The sequence below is a fragment of the Aphis gossypii genome, chromosome 3 (assembly GCF_020184175.1).
Source record: "Aphis gossypii isolate Hap1 chromosome 3, ASM2018417v2, whole genome shotgun sequence".
NCBI lineage: Eukaryota > Metazoa > Arthropoda > Insecta > Hemiptera > Aphididae > Aphis > Aphis gossypii.
In genome coordinates, this window is record NC_065532.1 from 19,125,913 (window position 1) to 19,146,925 (window position 21,013).

Consider the following 21,013-nt stretch of genomic DNA (forward strand, 5'->3'; position numbering starts at 1 on the left):
TAAACCTCTCTTCATAATGTTCATTTACTAGACTTATTAGGATTATTTAAAGCATCGCGTTACTATACAAAAATGTTGTGTAATTTTTATTTAAATTATTATTTTTTTTTTTAATGTCGGTCGTGTTTTTTAAAAATATTTTCATATTTTTTATATGTGTCGCATATTTTTAACGGAATCCTAACCGAAAGTATAAACGGACTTTTGTTGGCTAGTATTAGATTATAGGTATCTATTATTACTTATACTAGGTCGTGGGTATTAAGACTTCCCAACATGCACAAAGACCTTTATTGATTTATTTGTAATACCGATGGTAGTTATTTTTAAACCTTTAACTTTCGTCAAGTGTGTTTATAATATTTATAATACATAATATATTTTAGATGATAAATGGAATTTATTTCTCGTAGAAAAAATGTTCCCAACACTTTCGACTTTTAAAGTTTTTAATAAAAAATAACTCGATCTATATTGTACTTTTGCGGGTCAATAATAGAAATTTGTCATTGCTTTTTAAAATAACTGATAAAAATGTTTATATTGTTTTTCCAATATCCATTACTATTATTTGTTATTTTGTTTGGTGCTCTGGTAGTCGACAGTTAAGTTATTTGACAAAACTATTTTTCATTCAACGATTTACCTACTATTGAATTCAAATATACAACCATTACAAGCGACCTATAATCAATGAGACGATTTACGAAACATAGCTTACACTATAGGAAATTAGTTACCTATTTTATGCCTTTATTTTAAATAAATTAAATTATTAGAATCTAAGATGATGTCAGTTAAGTCGTACTGAATGTATAAAACACAATCAATGTAAATGCGTGTATCTTAATTTAAATTAAAAAAAAAAAATGTTCGTTTTACATATCTGATATAAACTTCAACGTTTTATTATAAAATATCAACTACTCTACTCGTATATATTATTATATTCCCTTTAGACCTATTCGTAAAATCCGTTGTTCCAGACTCTGGGGTCCTCTTCGGAACGGATGTATTAACACCATTATAAAAAAATATGCATTATAAAGAATAGCAGACTATATACTCTATACAATTTGTATCAATCGCGGTAGAGATGGATGGAATTCTTGAAATGCGAAATAAGCACGTCTTCGATTAAGGGTTTTTTTTAAAAAAAAATTTTTTTAATTTAAAATGTGTACCTATAGGCTATAAACGTATATTTTAAAAATTACTTTTTTTCTAAGAATACGTTGAATACTTGAATACTATCGAGTACAAGCTAAAACTTTGAAATATGCAAACAACTAAGTAAAATACAGTTTTAACCGAACAGCAGATTCTACGTTATATATTAATGCTAGCTGCTAGCATCGACTACGACTCAGTAAGATTGATATTTTTCAACAATTCCACGAACTCGCGATTCACAGACTAATTAGGCGTATATAACAAAAGCGTGTATAACGGTTCGCTCCCTTATACAATGGTATTTTATTTGATCGTATAATAAACACACGTACTTCAGAATAACCGAAGACACATTGAAGGAAATATGCAAGAAGAATAATTTATATCGCACTTCACATATTCTGAACGATGTATTATTGTTCCCGCGTTTCAAAGGTATACGACTGTTGTACGATGTTGTTACAACAGCTGCAATATAATATAGTGCGGTACGAATTCACTTTCCTATTATAGATCTTTTGAAATGTGTTTGGTTTAGAACACTACTGCAGATATGGGACGGGGGAAACTTCAAACCATTTGTTTGCTGGTTTTTAAAGTCACGACCTAAACGATTACTATATTATATCGATATACTTTTTGTTATAGATCGCAACAGTGCATGTGTATTGGACGCGAAGAGCAGTAGCAGTGTTCGTCTGCCCATATCATACAGGTACGTGTACAGAAAAGATATTCGTAAGGGTGTAGATTAAAAATGAAAAAAAATTTCAAATTAATCTTACATATTTAAAAATAATATATAGGTACCTATATATTTGTTGAAACTATTTACGAGGAGAGGGGAGGGTTAAAATTTCAATAGGTTCAATAGGTCTATACTGTTTTTTCTAATTATGGTTCAGATAATTTTTTGAGATTGTACAAATATAATTTTAATATTAGTTAAAAAATATTAATAATAGTAGAGAGTAGTGCAATAACCGTGTATACTACAACGCAACACAACATTACAAATAATAAAACTCGTTTGAAGATAACGTGTCAAGTAATTTTACTTTTCAATGTGTACCACTGTACCTATACTCAATTTCGTCAAACAATGCTCAAATCTTAGCTTCTAACTCGCGCTTATTAAATAAAAATTTGACTATATATTTTTATTTTTTTTGAACTGCTTTAAGTCGCACTTATTAGAAGTCTTGTTTTAATTGTTTAAGTCTTAGATAATATTAAAAATGTTTGATATTTTTATCTAGATATAAAATAGTTCATAGATTTTCTTTCCGTAATTTCAAATAATTTCATCAATATTTTATTGGAATGAATACGCTTTTATGAAAATATCATTACTATATTTGTAATGTTTTTAAACTTCTTTAAAAAAAATATATATTAGGAACTTTCTATTAAACTTTTTGACGAAAAACAAATATTGTAATAATTTATAAATTGAAAAAAAAAATAAAATAAGACAAACATTTTTAATTTATATAAATAACTGAAAAGAGCCAAATTATTTTAAGAGCAATAATTGAATTAAGGGCTTAAAAATTGTATACACGTGCAGCAGTATATTAATCACTTTACTCAGAATTTAAAATATGAAAACTGAATCTTTGAAAGATTTTAGTTGTCCACCTCTGGTATAAAATATTATACAAATATAACATTATCAATCTTGATTGCTACACTACTAAAATGTCATTATTCATCATATTAAATAATTGATATTTCAAGTGTGATCTAAAGTTTTCGCACGTATTAGTGGAATCTGACAACTAATCCACGACAGCGTTAACGCTGCGAAAATTCTAAATATTATGTGGTAAATTATATTATAGGGTATACAATTATATTTCAAAAAGTAATATGCATAATGAATACAGATTTAAAATTATTTTATATGTACATTTTGCCTTTCGTGTATTTCTATTAACAACAGAAAATAAACAGATATTATTTTAATGAATATATGGCTTTAGAAAAATCTTAAATAGGAATATTATGCTCATTGTACGAACCAGTAATTTACAATAGTCGTTCATTCATGGCTGTTTTTACGATTACAACAATGGAATTTTTCATTAAAAAGAAAAAAAATACTAAGAAATTAAGATGTACAACATGGTACATAGAGTGTGATGATGCTATTAAAATATTTCTGATCCTAGATCCTTAACGGTAAATTGTACACTAAAACGTTGTGTTAATGCAATACTTTAATTTTAAATTGTTCAAGTACCATAATGGTACTTCCATATTATATTCAGTTTATTAAAAGTTATATTATAAATACAATTAAAAATGTAATATTCTATGTTGAATCAGTAATAAAATCAATAAATAAATAGGTAACTTAGGTATCCTTCAAATTAAAATATTATATAAGTGTTTTAAAATTCTATTTCGATGCCCATGGTCTCGAGTTTAATTTGAATAAAATTAACGAACGCGCTCGCAAATTAAATAACAAATAATAGTGATTTAAAATTCTGCGTATTTAAACTCTATTATAAATTATAATATACAATACGTGTGGGACGAAAAACAACAGTACCTAAATAGTAGCTATAAAAAAAGAAATAATAATGAAACATATTTTAAATATTTAATGATGAAGGAAAATTTGTTTACAAATGATGATTTATTATCGGTGGTCGGTTAATTTATTTATTTTTAAATTTATATCGTAATTTCACTTGCAAGCCTATACCTACATTTTGAACTGAAATCTTAAGTATTCTACGTTAAAATATTCGATGAGATTCTAATGCAAAGTTCCCGTGAGAGTTTCAACAAAGTTTGCGCCAAAGTTCACGGTAATGTTTCGAATACTAACCATTTACTAGAGGATTTACGTGGTCCATTCAAGAAGAACAAAGGAATTAATTCTGCTACTTGTGTACCATGGTTTACTATACACGTCAATTCAATTTCTAGTATAGGCAGGTGGTGGTAGGTATACGCGTGGTGGGTGTAAACCTCGTCTGGTTAATTGGATATAGAATTTTTATTTATGAGCATCATGCAGTTGATCGCATATAGTATTTTTGTTTTACCAATATTTTATATTGTAAATATGTCTTAAGTAACATAATATTTCTGGGTTGTACAAAATATAACTAAACATTTAACGAATCAATAGTGGACCAATAGTGGCTCCTTAAACATGATTTATTAGTAGCTGATGATTGATCCATTAGATTAATATTTATTTATTTTTTTATTATTTTTTTCATGCAATCTAGCAATTATTCTTGTATTATATTGTATAATATTATTTTCATCTAAACATTATTATTATTATTTTATCTCGATTAACTTAATATTTAGCGATTTAATATTTAACTCGGACGGCTACTAAGCATTCGGCGAAATCTCACAGTTGTATATTCACCGGGCAAACGCTTTCGATTAATTTAAATAATATGATAATTAATCGGATTAATTATCTGGCAGTCAGTCTGCGACGAATGAATTTTGTTATCGGTTCGTGCTTCGACTAACTATATAAGATGCTATAAGGTATACGACGATAATAACCGACTTATCTGCTTTTTCAACGTTTACTATGATGGCTTACCGTATTATTATTAATTTCCTCAATTGCTTTCGATAATACTATACTATCTTATACAAAATGGATGATTCAACAAGCGTATTTATCTCATTTTTTACTGAATTTATTAAAATTTTGATTTTCAAATATTAATTTATAAAATAGTATGTGGTTTTATCAATAAAAACTTTTTTCAAATGAAAACCACAATTTTTTTTCTGTAAATTTGTAATTAGATTATTTAATTTAAATGTTAATGTATATACATAAATCGATATTCGAATGAGGAATTCCTAAATTTTTAAATTTTATATTTTAAAGAGAAATACCTCTTATGATAATAGGTTTAAATATACATAGGTATAGTCTATAATAGGCACGAAAGTTCATGATGTATTTGTATGTTTTTTCTGAATGCATCAAAAATTTGCTGGATGAGCTACAAATTTAAATTACAATCTAATAATGAGTTCAAAAATAAAATTTTAGTTTGCATAATTTCGCATATTCTGAGGTTTTTTACATAAATATTGATATTTTAAAATCAAATTGCATTTTACTGTATTTTATTGCATTTTACTTGTATTATTACTATTATTATTTTTATTAATATTTCATAAAAAAGTTGGACTTTTAGTATATTTCAAAATATATCTCTATAAAGACGTGGGCAACATAAAATTAAATCCTGTTTAAAATTATAAGTCGTATTTTAATAATTTAATAGGTATTATTTAATTTATATCCTGATAGGCGATATACTTCTGGCCTAATTTAATTAAAACCTTAATCATTATATTCTCGATTACTCCGATATAGATCCGTTTTTGTTGATTGTGGAAGCACTCAGTAAATTGAATCTATTGAATGTAGATAATTCAGGTATTTCCAAGTATTCATAATATGATTTAATAACATTAAAAATTAATGATATTTAAAATATGTTGGCTGATAATCGCTGCTTATTTGTATTTGAAAACCTGTCAAAATCTCTTGTTTTAAATTATAATTCTTGAAGTAAACACAACATAATATATTATCATATTATTAATATTAATAAGAAGCTTCTGTTTTTTTCTCTCAATTTTTCTGAAAATTTCGTAACAAAATCAAAATTTGTTCGAGTATTTTTTAAGTTATTTCAATTTGCGTACTAAATATAATAGCTCCATTATAGTGGTTTAGGGGTATATGGGGTGTATAGTCTTGGAGATTTGATAATTTTAATTACTTTTTATAAATATACTAGTATTGATAATTTGTAAAATTAGTCAATTCATAATAAATACTAAATTTAAGATTTAAATATTTCTATCACATGTTTTTGTAAAACCGTTTTTATGGATTTTCTATAAACATTTTAATTATTATGAAACTATTTGTTTGGGTTTTTAATTAAGTATGTACCTAAAATATAAACATTATCAAAGAAATTATCAACTAAATAATTCACATTTAAAGATGGGGGTTGAGAAGTATAAGAACTTTGTATCGCCATTATAAGACACTCTTTATGACTAAGCAGTACAAAAATATCTTAAGAATTTTAAAATAGGGTTTGAACGTATATTTTAAATTCCAAAAGTCCGAAATTGAATAAAATGTTAATTAAAGAAAAAAATTTGGTTGAGCATACTTGATGAATCGCCTTGTATAGTACATATAATTACATAAAATCTTGACAGTCGTCTTAAATATCAAATCTCCGTTGTTGTGACTACCGAGTATTGTATGAAGTATGGAATCATAGAGGATTATTGTTGAAACTCTGTCGAAGATAGTATGTGCAATACGAATTATAAGAGCCTGTCGGATTACCGTTAAAGTGCGTTTATTGCTTATTTAGATACAAAACAAACGTTTTCGGGCACCACCTTCAACTACATCGCTTATATTCTCACAATACCTACATAATTCTACCTCCACTATGCCACGGTTGAATGAAATGTAATATACCTACCTATATTACCAAATCTATCGACTCGTCGTCAGACACTTACAGAATAGTACCTATGTATAATTTACAAATCAACGTGTTATCTAAAATTGAATTACGTGTATGGATTATTTTATTTAGCGATGATAAAAAAAAAAAATAATAATTTACATCAAATTGTTTTCAAAATTATTTTTCACGTACCCATTTTGTATATTATGGATCAGTCATGTACCAGTTATAACCAAAAAGTGCCTTTACACGTTTATATCATGTCGTGTTCAAATCTCAGCGGTTTAATTGGCTAAATTCTATTAGCCGTAGTTATCTTTTTAATACACTAAGTTAACAAGTATTACCGTTAAATAAAAAAATATGCATCTTTTTGACGTCTGATTCTGTAATCAGACATCAAATGGCAAATATAGTTCAAATTATTGCTACTTGTAAAAGTATTGAAATATTAAATATAAGACTTGCTGCTCGACCTTTAATCAGTGGCGTAGCCAGCGGGTAGGCCTGGTAAGCCCGGGCCTACCCACTTTTCTTCAAAAATAAATGTTTTATATCATGTTTTTTTATTTAGTAAAAATATTCATCGATAATCCTTATTACATCAAAATATCGGGCCCACCCTAGAAAAAATGTCTAGCTACGCCACTGCCTTTAATCAGGTTCTAAATAAAATGCCTACAAATATAAGTAATGTAGTAAAGTAAACAATACAAAAAAATATAGACAACACGATTCGAGTATGTAGTGTAAAGGCACCTTGAAAATAGAATTATATAAAAATGTCAATACATTTATAAATATATTAATCATAATAATTTAAAATTAACAGTATTTTAAGATATTACTCGTAGTATAAAATACAATTACTTGTAGATTTCAACATTAAGTTAAATGTTTATATTAATTTTCTTTTCTTCCGATACATGGCTTTCCGCGACAGTTCAAGTATGTTTTATCCTTTTTTTTTTATTTTTTCCAAAAGAAGTTTCATATCAAAAATGTTAGCATATACATACATTGAGTATTAAGTATAAAGAGTATAAAGATTATTTTAGATTAACATGAAGTCAAACACTTATTAAAAAATAATTCTACCTTCTATAATAGGTACCAATTATCAATAATGAGAAATTTAAAATTATTGTATTTGAAACTTCATTTTTAAATTACTTTGTCTTAGAAACTAATTTTTTAAATTTAACATGTACTTACGTATATATGTTACTGAACAGGAATATTGTATTTCATATTACGTTGTGATATATAATATTTTATATATTTCCATTATTGTGACTAAGTTCGTAATCGTGTACCTATGTATAGTTATTGTGCATCCGATAAAATCGATTTACATCTCACATAAATGGTATCTATAACGTTTTATGTGTGACTTATGTACTTGCTTAATTATAGATCTTAGATTTTATAATATATAATAGAATTACCAACTGAATAATTTTATTCCAGATAATAATCTTAACTTATATTATAGACGTAATAAGTAACTATATTACGTATATCTATTTGTTTTTCTTGTGAGATGGAGAGGATATACTAAAATACAAAACTCTTTATATTTTAAGGTGTACTTCCGTGTTTTCTCGACTACATTCGGTGCACAACCGTGTTATCTCGACTACCGCAATTAATTAAATAATAAAAAAGTACATATTTGAATTATATTGTTGACGTTTAATTAAAATTTAGTTAACAGTAATAATTCCAAATTTAAATCTATTCTGAAACACTATTAAATGTAATCAAGTAAACATTAAGATAACATCTACAAATTTGTATGGAAAAAAATCTTACAAACATATTTAAATAACACGATAAAAAGTATAATATTTATCAGTATAGTTATACCTATTGGTTGTTTTACAGTTTATAACACGTGTTCATGATTACACAAACATCATAGTAAAATAATAATATTGTATTATCAATGCTTAAACAAAAATATGGAGCTTTATAGTTTATTATATATGTCGAAGTAACACTATATTTTGATTGTTTTTCTTATAAGATAATATACGTATTGCTATTGCTATAGCTTATAATATATAATATTTTGGATTATATAAGTACACGCCTGACGGCAGTTGTACATAAACAAAAAAAAACGATTATTGACGATCGTCGATCAATCATTTGCCTAATAGTTATAGTGAAAACTTGTAGGACGATAAAAGTAACATTGAGTATAATAGAATTTTATCGGTTTAGCAGGAAAAAAATACTTTAGGGTGAAAAATGTAGTCCTAAATAAAATAGTATAAAGTGCCGACTTTGGGTATGGTCAGGCGGAGTAAGTGTGACGTGAACCATATAAATGCATTACCTACTATACACTTTATAGTTACCTTTTTCCAAATATTTTGTTTTTAACTATTTTTAAGATTGAATACCAAATCATTATTTATTATAACACTCATAAAAATCAAAATCAAATTATCTTGCTAAAACACGCACTGGTACTATTTACCAGATTCTATAATCATTAACGAAAAATCTAGCACATTGACAATATAACATGACATTATCCTGCAAGGGGAAAGTACAATTTAAAATAATTTCAATTAATTAAATAAACAAATTTAAATTTCACAGTATTTTTCATTTAAATAACAAATTATACAATGATGTTGGAATTCATATTAAGCAGCCATAATATTTTTTTTTATTATTATTTCTCTTCACTGTTCAGTCATTTTAGTTAAATAGTTTTTGAAAATGTATTAATATTAAAATATGATGTTATATTTAATTTTACTTTTCCCTACCATAACTCATTGTTATAAAAGAAATGAATTAATCAAAAAAACTAATTAAACACCTTATGACATAAACTATATTTTAATATTAAAGTAGATTGTAGGATTAATTTAATGAATCGTGTACTGTCTTGAACTTCCTATAAATTATGTTGTAATATAGGTAGGTACTATCTTGTTGTATCGATATTCTTAGCACACAATAACTACAATAAAAGCTGTTCGATATTACTCTTACCCCGTCTTACCACTAAGTACTCATTCTTCATCTGATCTTAAATAAAAACGCTTATGGAAATAAATTCAGCATATATGACGTATTGTTGATGTTTTTGCATTTATATAAGAGAAAACCTATGAAGAATACTAAATATAAAACAACTCTCATCAATCACTTTTTTAACACGTATGTCGACGCATGTTGTGATATTAAAACTTTTTAGGAGGCATAATAATAATGGGTCGTGTACTCGTGTATACACAAAATACGTACGATTCATATAACATTGTTTTAAAACAAAGTATTATGATCGCTCGAAAAAAAAATAAATATGCATTTTGTAGAATTGTATTTTTTTATACATAATAGCTACGTCGTTATCGACTGTTTTTTCAAAAACTTTCGTGTAGAAAAGTCGCAGATGTGCAGTGGTCACTGGTCATGGACTCTTCTTGCTATTTATTTATTTTAGCTTTCGTAAATATAAATATTTTAAGTACAAGAAATTAATGAACTCCAATATTTACGCGTTTCGTAATTATAAAAATAAACTATTATGTTTAAATTGGGTTGGTCTAACATTATACTTTTTAGTATTTAATAATAAGACAGTAACTAAAATATTGATGTGTCATTGCGTTACCTTTCAATAATAATAGGTAATAACTATTATTCTGTATTATATATGGTAATAAAAACACTTATCATTTACCATTTATCAATAATTAACTGCGCATTTTTGTGCTTTATCTCTTGTTTTAACTCGATATTCAACATAAAATCTTAACTTAATTAGTTCACGTAATGTAATTTACTTCTAATTTTGAGTATTGAAAATGAGAATGAAAATAACAGTTTTCTGTTCCTTATAAGATAATTCTGCGCCTGTTTATATTTTAAATCATGAATTTGAATCTTATTGAAATACGACATTAGATAACATAATAATTAATAAATAGTAATCGATTTCCATAGAATTCCCCCAAGTTACATTTCCGGGAAATACCCAATCCTAAGTATAATAAACTGTATCATGAAATTTCAACGCATGTATTATACGCTGTGTAGTGTGTGCACTGTACACTTTCATTGTGTAAATGTTTACTCCTCCGAGGTATGTATACTTCCTTTGTATATATAATTCAACGCGAAATCTGCTTTCTAATAAAAGTAACAAACAGACGATTTTCGGTCGGAATGAAAAGCTAAGCGGTTTATTCACATACGATGATTTGAGAATAATATGGCATTATATAAAATATAACACACGTACACTACACACAGATATAATATTATATATAAATTATGCCAGTGTGTATAATATATCCATTTATTTTTACATTATTTCCCTGCTTATTGAATACTCACGCAAGACTAGTATATTATAATTACAACAAAAATCTCGTCTAACAAATTAGAAAACATTCATAAATGAACATTTTAAAAACAATATATAATTTATAAAAAACATGTGCAGTGATTGTTCGCTGTAGAAATTATAATTATAATTTATTTATTATAATATATTATAATATATAGTTGTTTTGATTATACTTCAGAGCTATATTATACTCGTCAATCTTTAGAATTGAATAACGTGAATAAAATAATGAGGAAATCGCTAAATTAATACGGTAGTTTTCACCTATACTAAATGCACATAATATTATTCATTCGGCTTGTGTGTATTATTGCTGAGCGCAGAAATGTCTGAAAGAGGGATCGTACACATTCAGTTAAAGCCTGCTGAAAATTTTATTATAAACGGCAGAGAGTTTATAGTCTGTAGTTGACGATTTCGATTAAAATTGTTTTTATAACTTTTATTATTATACTATTTCACATTGTGATATATTAAATATACATAATATAATGGACTCTGTTCTTAAGTATTGTCCTAGATATAATTTTTCAGCCTTGTAAAGCATTTAAATACAATTTATTTTGAATACATTTGAAATGAAATAGGTAGGTATTTAATTTTATACTATGAAAACGTTTTTTCTTTAATTTTTGTATTCACATGAAAATTACTTGATGACATAGATAAAAGTTTTTATCCCTGAAAATATTCCACCCCTTTAATTTTTCTTATATTTATATGTAATATATATTAAGCCTAAATTCAAAAAACTTAAATAATTAATACCTACGTCATTTTCAAAATATTAATTTATTAATTTTTAATCATTAATAGTGTTTATATTGTGCAGTAATACTGAATGAGTGTACTTTATTAACATTTCCATAAGAATTATGAAACATATATTTTGTAGCACAAAATGTGAACACAAATTAGAACTGTTACGATATTTCATTTCCATGACCAAACGATTGAGTGGCGATTAGGACATTTGGAATCATCGGAAATCTGTCGGCTATACACGAACTATATGCGTATGACTAACCCTAGAGGAGCCACTTCAGTAGACCGTGACTACGTCGAGTATCACAGATGTCCACCAATATTGTTATATACGTACTTACACTGACCCGGAAAATCGTGGTCGTAAACATTAATTATTACTATGTACACGCTTAACTGTATATATAAGTATAATTGATCCAAGAGTAGATGGTTGGAAAAACTACAACACATACTTGGTTGCAGTTGCACTATCTATAATAAATAATAATAATTTTTAACAATGCAAATTCGATGTTATTGTTATATCAACGTTTTAAATTGCCCAAGCTCGTATACACGCGCTTGCATGATTTGAATTTTTTTTATGTTTTGTAGCATACGCATGAAATAAGATGTCAGTATGATGTTATTCGGAATAATAATGGAAATAAATATCGAATAGTAAAATCGCCTAAAACCGTAGCTGAAAACTAACGAGAATATTGTCCATTAAGTGTATTGCAATATGTAGAAATTAATTTTACACACGAATCAGTCCAGAAATACGTGGGCAGTAAAATTTAGCGTGGTTTTGTGATGTATGTGAGCTGTGAAATATAATATCGTTCATGATGCTGATTTGAAAACGATTTGTGAAATTATGAAAGATATCGAACAAAAAAAAATAGAAGAACTGTCAAATGACAATTTTTCTAACAAAGATTTCAAGTCTACTCCGTTTATTCCAAATATCCAAATATATTACATTTACGATTTTCACAAATTTATATTGTATTAAGAAAAATGGCTTGTTTTGAAGACACTAAGACTGTTCCATGATTTTGGAAGTAAAATAACTGTGAGTACAACGATAAACTAAATGTATTTTTAATAATAACTTATATAACAAACGCAATGAATAATAATTAGTATATCCAATACTTTTATAATATTTTGTTGCAGTTTTTATATTAATTACTTTAAATGTTTGTTTTACATTTGATTTGGTCTACTGCATTAGTGTTTATATCATATTTAATTGAGATTAAGTTTTCTATACATATTTTAAGTTAGGCGTTAAATAACCGCATGAAGTCCGTAACTTTCTGTTGTCATAAAAAAAGTTGATTTTATAAACCCTAACGTCCCTAACATACAAAATATTTTTCAATTGCAATGTATTGATATGGTATTTAAATTTTCTTATGCCATAAAAAATAAAATCCATGAAAATTTAAAAACATATTTTTTGACTTTCACTAAGCTGTTAAATATTTCCCCACAAAATAATTTTCACAATATCAGTTATTCTTTTTATAAATTGTTCGTAACGTAGCACACGTTTCGTCAATCTGCCTTGGTTTAGTGCGGATTACTTCTGTGGAACTAGTCGTTAACGTTAGGGTTGATTTCAGTTTCCCTTTTGAACAAATTTTCTCACAGATAGATTTAAGTAACGAAAAAATAGGAAAACATAATTTTTAGAAATTCCTCTTATAAATTAATATCTAATAAATAATAATATCACACTATAGTCACCTAATCAAATTTAAATTGGTACTTGTAGTTAATTAGTTTTGTAAATATCTAAAATTAATTTTCAATTTTTATCCGTTTTGATCAGAGACATAGATGTATTTGAAATTACAGACAACAATATCAAATATCAATAGCTATAAATTCAATTTATTACAATTCATGGGTATAATTACACTTTACATATTATAATCATGGGCGCCCATTGGAGAGGGCATAATATTATTATTATCTTTATTACCTTACATTTGAGAACTTTTTTATTTTGACCCCCCCCCCCCCCCTCATGAAATTTGTCCTATGGGCGCCCGTGATTATAATAATGGTAATGTAGATGAATATAATTAATTATCAACTATATTTAATGTAATATTATACGGAATTGATTAATTATTATAACGGACATAAAATAATCATGTTTATACTCCGTTAGTTTTAGTTACCTATTTATTTAGTCTATATTATAGTATTTCTCTAAAGTAAAAGTTCAAAATTTGAGACTCGGGTTCAAATTGTACTCTAAGCAATAATTACCAGACTTATTATACTACACTGTCTAAACTGCGTTCGATTTAGTCATGTTTATTATACGGTCGAAATATGTCGAACTGACTTATTTTCATTATCCGCCTATTGCTATATAAATATATATATATATATATATATGTGTGTACTCAAGCAAGCATAATTACTAGAGCTTAAATGTCGTAAAATATACGAGAAATATAATATGGGGATGGCGTTTTTAATTTTTAATATAAAAACTGTACGTTGGTAAACAGGATGATTCACCAATCACTCTCAGTTCCATGTATTTATTTATTAATGATTTTATTCAAATTTTTGTGTTTTATATATTTTACATAAACTTTTATAAAATGTTTGAATAATTTATTTTAAATTTATATCGTATATTCAGGGCCAGTGATAAAATAGGGTAGCGGGAGCCAGAGCCCTGCAACTGCAACAAAAAAATTGTTATAATGATAAGCAAATTTCACTATACTAAAATTAAATAATATAATGACGATCCCCAAAAAACATTAAAAATAAAACTTTTGTTTTCTACGAGAAAATAGAACAATTTTAAATTTAACTAAGTCACTCATATCTATATTTACAATCGTCAATATGCAAAAAGCTCTGACGCCCACCTGTAGTTCAAAACAACACTCGTAAATAAACATTTAAAGAATTCCTTGAAAATGAACTTTTCGATGTAGTATAGTAACTCCTCTAAAATAAATGAATTAAGATAAGATTGTAACTATTGGTTTTTATAATATGTGTGCTTATTGTGTTATTCATATTCAGGTTATGAGCTTTATGGGATACTATAAAATTCAATAGTGTTTCGTCGGTAACGACTGACATGATTAATAATAATAAAACAATGTATTACATACCTAATATATAATATGTTGGATCAAATTTTTACTTGTTAGTTGTTAACACAATGTGTACAAAATACATCGACACTGGTCGTCATACTGTGATAGGCCGGCATCACTCGGGCAATATTTTAAATCTCCCTTCGCTAAGTTGTCTAACCCGTCTAAATTCTATGATTCCGGTTCCAACACCAAATGGAATGGGGTGTAACATTATTAATGGAACAATATGGAACACTCTAATTCAACCTACCTAATATAATAATTATATATATATTATTATCGTTAAATAATATTGTTACTTCAAAAAATAAAAAAATAAATATTGTAATAAATCCAAGTGCTTGATATATTCTTATATATACATACACAGGTATCATAAAAATTAAATATGTAGCCAAATAAGTGTAAGTTAATTGGGCCCAAAATCGACAAGCCTCGAGACGCCCAAAAATTCTCACCGACCCCATGTAAACGCCATTCGAACAAAATTTTGTAACCAATTTTAACACATTATAGTAAAATACATTAATTTAGTCTAAAAACAGATTTTTATTATTTATAGGTCTGCAGTTTCGGAGTAAATAACTCGGACCAAGTAAAATAATATGAAATTGATAGGTTAGGAGAAAGAAAAAAAAAGGTCCTTCAAATTTACTAACATTTATTTTTTATCTTTATTTATTTATATTTACAATAATTATTTACTGTGATACTTGAGAATGAGGTTTTTCAATAGACAATTTAGTGAAATCCACTTCTATGTCTGTAGTTGAAAATTATATAAAGTAATTTGAAAATGTAGCGCGGGCCAGATAAAATAGGTACGCGGGCCGCCAGTTGCCCATCCCTGTTATATATGTAGTATTAAAATATCTTATTTTATTATCGATGTCGGGCAAAACCAAGAATTGACCGCCGGAAGAGCAAACAATAATTAATTCCGTTATAATTTAGAGAGGTGGTGGAGAAGCGAAAAAGATGTAAATAATATAATGTATGCGTTATTTTATTATAATACGTAATACAGTAATACCTATTATATTATTGAGTGAACCTAAAATAGTTGTTATCGTATATGAATATTTACTACAATATTATAACATACCAATTATTATCGTACATTATCTTCGGTTCGTTTATAAGTCTGCACCAAATATCCACATACATATTTATATTTTCATATTACATGATTGTTGTTTGGCTCACGGTCTAGTTAAATTTAAACATCGACGGTATTATTATGATATTAGAATTTAGGGTCTGGATTTATATACATTTGCATGTTTTTTTCTAAACAGTCGAAAAAATAGCTAGATAAGCTATACAAGTTTGAATTATAATAGATAATAGATAATAGATCAATAGATCTGAAAAAAAAAGTTTTATTTTGCATATTTTACAATTTTTTTTTTGCATATATATGGATTTTAAATTTATAATATATAATATTTTGTTTATTTTAATTAAAATAACGTATTTATAGTTAAATATTCTATAGCCCATGTAATTTAACGAAGTCGTTTTCCTATCTTATCTGAAACCTATACCGGGACAAGTAGTAATCTGTTATTGAGTATTTTTCATGAATGAATTTATAAATTAGTCGTGTCTGTTTCTTCGTGTTGTAGTGATCCAAGTGCGCGTAATATTCGATTTAATTTATTTGTATTTAAATGCGGAAAATTTTTCGAATTTTTTTTTTGCATGTTTTTTATTTTATAGTGTATATTCCTACAAAATAATAACGAAAATGCATATTTTATAGTGCATATTTCTGAAGTTTTTAGAGCATATAAATCCGGGTCAAAATGACCAACTGGCGGCCACTGATATAAAAAAATGTTAGGGTTTGATTTTTGCACAAATGCATTCGTCAATATCCACGCACTGCGTACTGCGTTAAATCGACGATTTATCAATAATACTTTAAAATTATAGAACAATATTTCTTTTATTCAAGTTTATGAGCGTATATAACTGTCTTGAAAAAATACTTTTAAAATTGCATTTAAATGCAATTATAAAATATAATATATTCATTCCTTTTATTCAGTGACTAGTAAATAAGTACAAAATTATTTTTATATTTTGGTTATTTAATTATATATCTAAAATATAATATAATACACCATGTTTGCAATGTTTTATTAATTGCTAAATTATAACTAACAAGTAACAGTTTTAATTTGAGATGTAGGTATATGGTTATTAACATTTTTAGTTGAACTAGGTACTTGTTAAATTTTATTTACTTTGCCATCCGCATAGGTTAGTTTTATTAATGAGTTCACAGAAATGAGTAAAATCGTGTCAGAAAATATCAAAATTTTAAGTTTACCTATCAATTTATTCAAAATAGCGTTTTTATTATTTTAAAATAGTGAGTTGCTACTCAATTTTTGTTAGACTATTTATTACAACTACTATTATTAAAAAATAAAACGATTTATAAATTAACTTTTTAATTTTTTTTCCGTCGAAAAATTCATCGTTAAATAATTTAATATACATATCGAGTATTATCGGTTATATTATTATTAGGTAGGTAGGTATAAAATAATAAACGAAATATTCTAAATACATTTAAGTTTGCTGTAAAAGTGTGGTTTCCGCCCTCTCATGTGGTTACGATACAATTATAATTGCACGGGTAGAATATAATTCAGCACAGCTTGAGATGTAATATTATAATATTATTTATACCACAATGCACAAACTGAAATATAAATATTAACGAATGGCATTTATGTTTTGTGTGGGTACGATGTTTTCAATACGATAATAATATATATTCGAATTTCATACTTTCGGTAAACATAATTATTTACTAAAATGCAAAGATTTATAAACATAATTATAATAATGTTTACAGAGAGGAGAAATGCGCCGCAAGTGGGGAGCAAATCGATTTTTGTCTCATTTCGAAGTAATTTTATCGTAACGTTATAATATCAATTTCCGCTGAAAATAATTGTTTTCAAATCGACTTCGATGATTATAATTTTTAAGTATAGCTATAATAATTAATCGTGTAATTATTTCGATGTCGCGATGATATATATATATTATATAATTTTCCTATATCCCCCCCCCCGTTTGGTGGTCTGTAGTATTATAAACATTTTATTTTATTTAAAAAGGTATCTACATACTTCAGAAGTCTCTACTGAACCATTTAGTTTTGTTGCTGTTAATAATTTACGCTTTATCAAGTAAAGGGTTAGAAAAAAGTTCGGTTATTTTCAATTTTTCAACCAAATTTACAACTGTATTTTTATATGGCTAATAGCCATTAGGGCTATCCCACATATGTAACAACAATAACAATACGTGTTGTCAATAAGAAATATCAAAAGTTAAAAAAAATTTAATTTATATCTTCAATTTTAATTATAGATAAGCACAATAATTCACTCGTACTTTAAAATTATATCAGTATTAAATGGGTTCGCTGTATAATGTACATTATAATCAGGGTTATATTCGGCCGTAAGTTTCGTATTTATATAAAAAATACGTGTAAAACACTATACATAATCTTAAAATTCTTGTAAATATACACTTAAAATTGTATTTAAATACAGCTACATCCATTCAGGAAATATTTAAAATACATTTTAATGACTTTTAAGTAAAAAATTACTATAAATATTTGTATGTAATATGTATTTTAGTAAGTACCTATACGTCCTACATGTACTTTAAAAATATTTATCAAAATACTCTTTTTCAATTTTACTTGTTTAGTTGCACTACCAAGTAAGAAAATTAATTTTAAAACTATTAATAACTATTTTAAAATCGTTATGTCACATTTAGGTACCTATATATCATTAGAATTTTGTAGTACCTACTTCATTTTTATATACTTAAATATAAAAATAAATAAATATTTAATAATTTTACTTCAATTATAAATAAAATAATTGAACAAATTAATATTATAAAAAACAATCTGGAATGTAACGAATATCTCTTCTGTATTTTGAAAATAAATTTTTATAAAAGTATTTAATTTTCAAATATATATATTTATACGTTCATGATAGTACCTATTTAAATACATTTCTTAAATACTTTTCAAGATTGGCTCTTAAAAATAAAATATACCTGTATACCAACTATAAGTATTAAATACTTAATACCTATTGAAATATGTATTCAATATTCTGTTTAAATGTAAATTTATCTATTTAAATCAACAAATATTGTCAGATTTAGTTTTTGTTTAGACATATTTTAAATTGTTTAAATTACTATTCAACAACTGGTTTAAAAATTTTAGGAATATTACTTAATAAATTGTCAATAATATTTTCAAGTATAATAATGTATCAATAGTTATCAGTAATAATTATAAAATGTGTATTTTTATGTATTTTATAAAGTAAAAATAAAAGCCAAAGCATTGATAATATTATTTCTAGAAAAAAATTAAGTTATAAATAAATGTATATATAATTATTTTCGGTACACACGACATTAAAATAAAAACATTTGCAATGCATAATATATATGCAATGCACTTAAACTTTTTTTATTAGACTTTTTACAAAATGGTACTTTGTTTGTATAATGTCAGTCGGCTTTTAAATTTAAATTATCATAAACAATGTTTTTACAGGTACCTAACAGTGCTGTTATTATGTTTGTTTTTGTAAACTTTTTATTCTGCTCCCAATTCAATATTTATTGTTTATGATTTTTGATTCACGTTGAAAAAATAATAAATATTTCCCAGTTAGTGTTGACTGATATTAATAATCCATCAATATAATATAGTCATTAAAAAGTTGTGTACATTAAAATTGTTTTTACGGTAAACACTATAGCTTATTGGATTGGTACTACTATTTTTGTTTTGTTTATTGGAGGTGTAGCAAAGAGGATGCACACATCAACATAAAATATTAAAACTCAAAAAATGAATATAATTTTTAACAAATTAGTTTTGGTTAGTAAAATAATTTCCAAAATAAATTATACTACAACGTTTAAAAGTGTATTATTTACTATTTTTTTTTAGAATTCCATACAAACATTAAAAATAATTTAAAGAATTATCATTAAATAAAATAAAATATTATGTACGTTTATTATGCGACAGGGATTCTATGGTGCTCTAAGATATGTATCCATCAGTACTATGTTTGAAATTACTTTGTTCTAACAATAGTAATCATTGTTAAATTATTTTACTGTAAGATATTTTATAAAAATATTTTAAATATTAGATTAACTGTTGTGAAATATTCATTTTTCGATAATTTTAAATATAAGTTATATTTAAGCTATCTAATTATTATAATTTCACTAAAAAAAAAGGTTGTATTACATTCCTTAAAAATAAACAATATTATTTTTTAAAAAATTAACTCGGAAATTACTAGATAAAATTTTTATTTAGATTTATTAACATTTTCAAAACTTTTATTGGTTCTCATTTAAAAAAAGAAGTTTGTATCGCTACATAGAATTCGTTAAATAGGTAATGCAAATATGTAGAAAACCTAAATGTTTGAAAATAATAATTTGAAATTATTATACTTAAAAATTCTAAAACATATAAAACTTGAATTAAATAATTACTTAACAATAAAAATGGTATTGAACATGCTTGATGAATCACCCTGAATACAAACGTTTATAATAATCGTTATACATAATCGCACTTGGCATTAGAGTTATAAAATTATTAGGTATACGACTAGAGATCGAGTTTTGTATTTAATGAAATTCTTTAAATATTTACACCAATTAGATGTGTAACCATTGAATTGCAGTCGTCCGTAAACTTCAGGAATGAAAAAAAAACTGTTGTTTGAATAACATTTGCATGTTATAGGCGTTTGTAAATAATTGTTGTTGTACTAAAAAGCGTCATTGGGCAGCGTCGCGGACGAATTTGAAATATTATTTAATTTCTAAAAATGAACAATGGTACAACATTTGTACATTCCCACCGCATCAATTTATATACTTGACCATAATTCGCACCTCAGTCTTCACAGGTATTACGTATTTTGTCTTATTTGATTTATTAACCCTGCTATTGT

At 25.9% G+C, this 21,013-nt stretch overlaps 1 protein-coding gene across 2 annotated transcripts in view; it reads left to right on the plus strand.

Annotated features, from left to right (window-relative positions):
- LOC114119340 (uncharacterized) overlaps window positions 1-21,013 on the plus strand; it is a 164,561-nt gene that overhangs the window by 76,962 nt on the left and 66,586 nt on the right. For both annotated transcript variants that reach the window (XR_007605440.1, XM_027980857.2), the window contains exon 3: window positions 1,822-1,888. The gene's annotated coding sequence lies outside the window, so the exon portion shown is untranslated. The remainder of the gene's footprint in view (window positions 1-1,821; window positions 1,889-21,013) is intronic.